Here is a 6751-nt window from a genome sequence, read left to right as displayed (position 1 = left end):
GTAATGATCAGATTTTCTGATTTCTGATGTATTACATCCTAATATTCTAATCTTGCTGGCATTGTCTTTAATGATTTAAGCTACTGTTGTGTGCAATAGTTTTTTCTTTAAATATTCCTCTTGCTGCATACATGCAAACACACCCACAAACATGCACAACTACTGTAAAAATTTCTGTTGAAATTCCTATTAATTGGAAAGCATTAGAGCTGCCACTGTCCCTTGAATTAAGGGTCTGTACAGAATAACTGTACACACTTCTGATATAACCTAGAATGAGTCTTCAGGACAACTTTCTAGTAGCTCTTTTGAAGATATGCAAAGAAGCTAGAACTAGGATCCAGACCTTCCTCAGTGGTTTTAGTTTTATCCACCATTCCCCAAACTAGGAGTTGCAAATTCTTGTAATTGCCTACAAGTTTGCTGCAGCTGGAATAAAGCACTCATTAAACCTCCTCTCCTATCCCAGTTATCTTTGCTTTTTTCCTTCCCTCAGGAATGTTTTTTCTCTTGCCTAATGCCAATAGTGTTAAGGTTTTGTAAAACAATTGCTATATAAAATGTACATACATTTGATATTAATTTCCTAGTTCCTCCACAAGTACCAGGAGTGGTATGAAAGTTATTGTCTGTATTCCTAGAAAAGATAATTTTATACTATTGATACATATTAATGTGAAGCACTATACACCTATATTTAGAATGGCTTGTGCACATGTTTGTTCTTTATGAGTGGATCCCTAGAATTCAATTATAATCATATACAGAAACATGGTAAGGTTTTGTTCTGCATTTGAAGGCTCTGAAAATACACCAGCATAGTTATAAGAAGAATGCACCTGATAAAGAAACATGTCCTCAATCTCAAACTTACAGAGGTTGCTGTATAGACACTTAACAATCTCTGGAAATCAACTGAGAAGGGCTTAAAGTAGTAGCACATATTATGTCAAGAGGTGGAGTACTTCAATTATTTCCTGCTTTTTAAATCCAGACTGTTAGTTTGGCATCTCCTCTATTTACATACATATACTATATATGTGTGTATATATATATGTACAACATACATATGTATGTGTGTATGTATGTGTGTATGTATGAGTGTGTCTCTGTGTCTGTATGAGTGTGTAACAGGTACTTAAGAAAGAAAAACATAAGCACCAGTAAGCTGTTACCTGCTGAAGGAAATCCTGATCTACCAGTGTCTTGAATACAGCGAGGGCCTTCTTCCCACCTTCTATTGACATCTTTCAAAAATTAATTTTCAGAGATAGTTTCACAGCTAGATTCCTAGATATTTCTCAGGATGACATGACAGATAGTTCAGCCTGCAGTAGAATGTCTTTCTTCACAACAGGCATATAAAATATGAAATTTGCTGTGAGGTAAAACTTATGGCCCTAAAGATATTTGTAAGTCTCCAAAGTTCAGTAGCTACTGATACGGAGTTTTAAACCCTGAGTTTTAAAGTACCTGAAATCCATTTTCAGCTTTTGTGTATCTTATTCGTCTTTATCCTCACCAGGATCTCAATTAAGATTATCTTTTAAAGTTTTTCTAAATTAGATTCTTGTTACTAAGAAGAAAAGTAGTATCTCTGTTTACCCTTACAAATGGGAAAATGTTTGACTGAATTTGTAGTCACAGTACTATGGTAAAGAATAAAAGACAATTAAATCTAACTGGGAAATCTGTTAAATAATTCACTGCCAGAGCTGAGAGATGCACAATAGTTTTACTTGTAAGAAATCCAGAAAGATTTGTTATTTTCTGAAGCTGAACAAACCTAGAATAAAAGCAAGCACCTGAAAAGAGCTTTTACTTCAAATGTTAGCCAGATTCTCAGTCAAGTTTTTGCCAAGAGCTTGTGCTAACTTTTTCTTCTTGGGATCCTGAAATATTCCAAGTATTTTCTGCTGAGGTCTTTGAACAGAAGCTTATGAAATCTTCAATATAAAACTTGGGCTGGTTTTCAAACTCAAAGAATACAGTGATCTGTCACAGAATTACTGAATGAGGCTCAGTCTGTAGTAGACATACGATTTTAATGTCTGTCAGCTAATACTGAGGTTTGTGTGCAAGTATATCATTATTCCAAACAAAATACGAACCTCAGGGGGTACAAAGTCAACCTAAATACAAAACAAAAACCCATAAACCTAATAAAATCTTTTTCCACATGAAGGAAAAGGAAAATGTACTACCATTATATTAGACAGCAAAATCACAGGTTTTTACAAATATCTGTGAAAGAAATAACAGGCTACCATTTAATGAACATTTGCTTTGAGATTTAATGAAAAAAAAACATGCTGTTGTTGATGAAGTTGCAATTATAATGAACTATGTTGTTTGCTAAATAAAATTAGGATGTAAAGAGACATTGGTAGAAGAGAAGCAAAAATGAATTTTGGGGATAATAATGCTTTCATCAGGGAAATAATCCTAAATGTTGCTAGGTTGATGAAGGTTTTTCTTTTCTTTGCTGAATGTTTTATAGACGCGTTAACACTCTAAAAAATGAAAAGGTATAGTGCTTTGTAGAAACTGTTTTTTTCTTCAGCTTTCTTGCCTAATAGCAAATGTTTGGAGTTTAAATATACTACCCAAAGATTCACGTTCCTTTGAGTTTTCACATGTCAAAGGTTTAGTCTGAAGTAAATAAGAAATATTCTGAAATATGTAGCAATTATGAATATTACATAGGTTTGATAGTTTGGTTTTTCTTGGACTTTTTAGACACATAGATCAGAATCAGATTAATGTTATTTGAAGACAAAAAATGTCTGTCTATAATAATTTACATTTAAATTATCATAATTTAAGACTGTCCATATACATCATAATTTGATCTAGTATCACTTAGAGGTGAGGACCCACCTACTGTTTTCAAAGGAGACAGGGCATAAAAGAGATGGAAAGCAGTGAGCTGGGCAAAATGGGATATGACAGATTTGCAGCAGCAAAACTGCAAATTCTTAATGTTTTATTACATAAGAATTTAAATATTGCATGTGAGCTCAGTTGCTGATAAAGTAGTATTTAATTAACTCAAATGACAACAATAAGATACCCGAATGGTAAACAAAGATTATTTAAGTCTTTGATAGATTTATTGTCTTGGTTTGCTAGGTAACTACATATATGTCTTTTGACATTGAGTACTCACAGTCTACTCAGAATTGCTTCAAGTTTGGTATGACATTTCTTGATAATTAAAGAACATCAGTGCTATTATTCTCTCTGTTTAGCTAGATCTTTTTCTGCTAGAGATGACATTGGGCTTGATGTAATTTTGATAACTTCCCAGGGAGACAGATTTTATTAGAATTATGCCATAGTTATTTTCTTGTTCTGCACCTGCTCAGAATGCTGCCCTCTGTCCTCTTATCCAAGTTAATGAATTAACTGAGAGTTTGGGGTTCAAATTTCTGTGTGTATCTCACTGTTAATTTTGATTTCTATGTTCTTTCTTTGTTGTTTCAATGAGATGTGTTTGCATTTGCTTTTTGGTTTTAACTTTTTCTTTTTTTCTTGATGTCTTTTCAAGGCCCATGAATTTCAGGCAGGATGCATTTTATGTCTGATTTCTAAATCTGTTTAAGGATTGCTTTGTGGTTTAAGATAAATTATCTTGTTTTGGACTGTATTTTTGCTTGTTAGCCATAACATATTGCAGTTGGCAATACTTCTTCCACAACATTTTTGCTGGGTTTGATGTGATCCATATTCTGTTGGGTTATGTTTCCCAACCCAGGGACCATTAGCCTAGTTATGTGGATGTTAGCAGAGACATTCTCATTAGCTTCCATAAGAGCAGCCAAAGCAGAAAACTTTTGCAAAATCATCAAGTTGCACTTTATAATCTCCAACAATGCTCTAGGTCCTTAAATCAGCAGAATCACTCCAACTGCTTTCACAGGGAGCCTGGTCAGCGTGCATGTCATCAGAAAGGTTTTCTCAGAACCCAGCACTATGTAGACCCTCCTCTAGGATGCAACAAACTCATAAGGCTTGTTAACAGCACCTATGATAGATCTTTGCTATAATTTCTGATTATTAGAAGCTCCTCCTTGAATAGGACAAACTGCAATGAATTAGAAATTAGTCCAGTTGATCATTTACAAGGGTTTGCAAAAGGTGAAGAACTCAAAGAAAGAGGAGTAAAATTGTATTAAAATGAAATCATCTTTCATAAAAAAAGAGTAAAACAGTTAGACATATTTATAACACCAAAGATAGGTTTCAGATGGTTTCGTTTACTCTGAGAAATCTCTTCTTATGCAATGAAACGCAGTGATGTCACAGTCAATCTGATGGATGGGGGAAAAAGAAAAGTTCCACTTTTCTTTCCATGACAGCAAATATTAACACATTATGCACATCAATGCATATAAAAATCACATAATTTAGAAAACATTCTCTGCATGAAATATTCTTCAGTACACAGCATTCTAGCCAGAAAAGGAAAAATAAAAGAGGTAGGGAAAAAAACCCTCAATGTTCTTTTCATTGAATATGATGATTTTTCTGGTGTTTGTGTTTAATATTCTTAGTTTATTCTCAGTTATTGCTCTAATACATTACTGCCTCATATATAAAAGATAGATCTTACCAATTCTTTTCATCAGTTATCCACTCCCCATACTTCTTTTCCTACCCTTAACTGATTGCTGTGTTTAAATTTTACATAAAACTTTATCCTTCCAAATTAAATTTTTTTATGGAATATCAGTCTTCTGAAAGGAAAGAAAAAGCTTCCCTCTTTCTGATGAGACCTAAAATGTGCACAGCACAAGAAAAAAGGTAAAAAATTATGTATTTATTTGCCTTATCAATTTTGAACATACATTAGTTAAGTATTCAGACATTATTTATCTTCTTTTCTTTTTCTCTACACTGTGGAACCAAAGGACAGTGTTTCAGACAGGCAGTACCCACAGTTCAAAGAAATAATGTTTAAGGTCATTATTGCAGCATTGAAGCATTTGCTTTCTCTTTGTGCATCAAACTGACAGTTTTGATGAAAGATAGAGCTGCTGTTTCTTCCAACTTCTTTCTCAAAATAATGCCTTTTTTTCTTTTAAGCAATTGTTTTTTGTGTTTACTTAATTTAATTGTGCAAACCATAGGATTGGACAGGAAAGCAGATGTGGCCTAAAGTTGTAATTATTCACAAAAAGCTTCAAAGACTTAGTGAGGAGAAACCATTTGATGAATATGATGGATGTAGCTGTCCTCTGACAAACAAATGTCATTATAACAGATGCCTTTGTGTATTCCTGGTTAGTTTGCTTCTGTTAAAGAATAAGTATGAGTATTAGATAAACAGAATATTTATTATTCAGGTTTTTTTCTATAATTTATGAGATTGAAACTTAAAATTATTGCAATGACCTTCAGCAAACTAGTCTATTTCAGAAAGCCAGAAATTCTGTCTCTGGTCTGAAATAATGCAAAAGTCCTAATATTGAACTTGGAAGATAATAAAATAAGGCAGAAAAAAAAAAAAAAGGGGGAAATAAAATATCAGAAACTCATTTTCAAACATAAAGGGCAATTTCTCACATACATCCATGAAAATAAGAAATATGATACCTTTCTGAACATAATCATTGCATATAAAAATTCCAGATTCCAAAGGGGCAGCATATGGAAACAGCAGGGGTTTTTACACTTTATAGTGTGATGCAAAACCTAAATGCTTTAATTCAGCCTGTATTGATCTGATTCCAAGTTCCCTGAAAGGTCTGGAACGTGTTGAGGATGGCTGCACTCACGAGAGAGCAGAGGACTCAGACAAGCATAAGCCTTTCCAGAAGCAAAGGGTCTGGCATCAGTGTAGCTCTTGTAAAACAATAATGAACCACACAAACCACAACCAGGAACATGCACACACACTCACACATTCATGCACACACAGTGGCAGCTACAGCTGGGAAATACAAAATGGATTTTGGGGAATAATTCCTGTGATTCTCATTTCTAGATTTTCATGAATCATTTAAGCATCTTTCCCCTCATTTCAGAAAAACTAATCTTCGATTTTAATGATGATATTTGGTTGAAAGTAGGGGCACCTACTTCATATTTTTGCTGCCACAGGCAATCTGGAAGACATTCATGCTAGTGAATCTCCACTGGTACGATAAATGGTCACTAAACTATTTGCTGCCCTTAAATTTTGCTCTCCTAGGTGACTGCCCAGTCTGCCAATCTTGTAAGACCAGTTCTACGGATCACTGACGCCTCATAAATTTCTTCTTATCTTCTCCTTCTAATGTTTGACTACACTATAACTGACTGATCATCTAAAATAACCTTGGTCCAGCTGGCTACCCAGCTCCAACAGCGGATCCCTTCCCAAATGTTTTGAGTAGCACAATATCTCTGGGTTTCTAAAAACTGAGTTTCATTTTATTGCCTAGCTTGCCACTGGATTTCATTTTTTCACAGTGAACCCACTGTTTAGCCTCTTGACTTGATTTCTGACACTGTGCTGAACCTACATTAACCTTTCTACCATTTTTTCTCCCCTCATATGTACTTCAATTCACTATCTTCTTAGTGTCTTCTTCCTTTCCTTTCACCCTCTGGCAGGCTACCACATTCTTGTCACTTTGACTGCCCTGCAATAGATGGTGTGTACTCTCATAGCTCTCAAGCTACTGATAACTACCATATTTCTTTTTTTCATGTGGCAGGAAGCCAGACTTAAACATAAAACAAATAAATAGCATAAAGTATTAGA

This window comes from Lichenostomus cassidix, chromosome 2 (assembly GCF_008360975.1).
Source record: "Lichenostomus cassidix isolate B80296 chromosome 2, HeHo_3.0, whole genome shotgun sequence".
NCBI lineage: Eukaryota > Metazoa > Chordata > Aves > Passeriformes > Meliphagidae > Lichenostomus > Lichenostomus cassidix.
Note: the sequence above shows the minus strand (reverse complement) of the source record.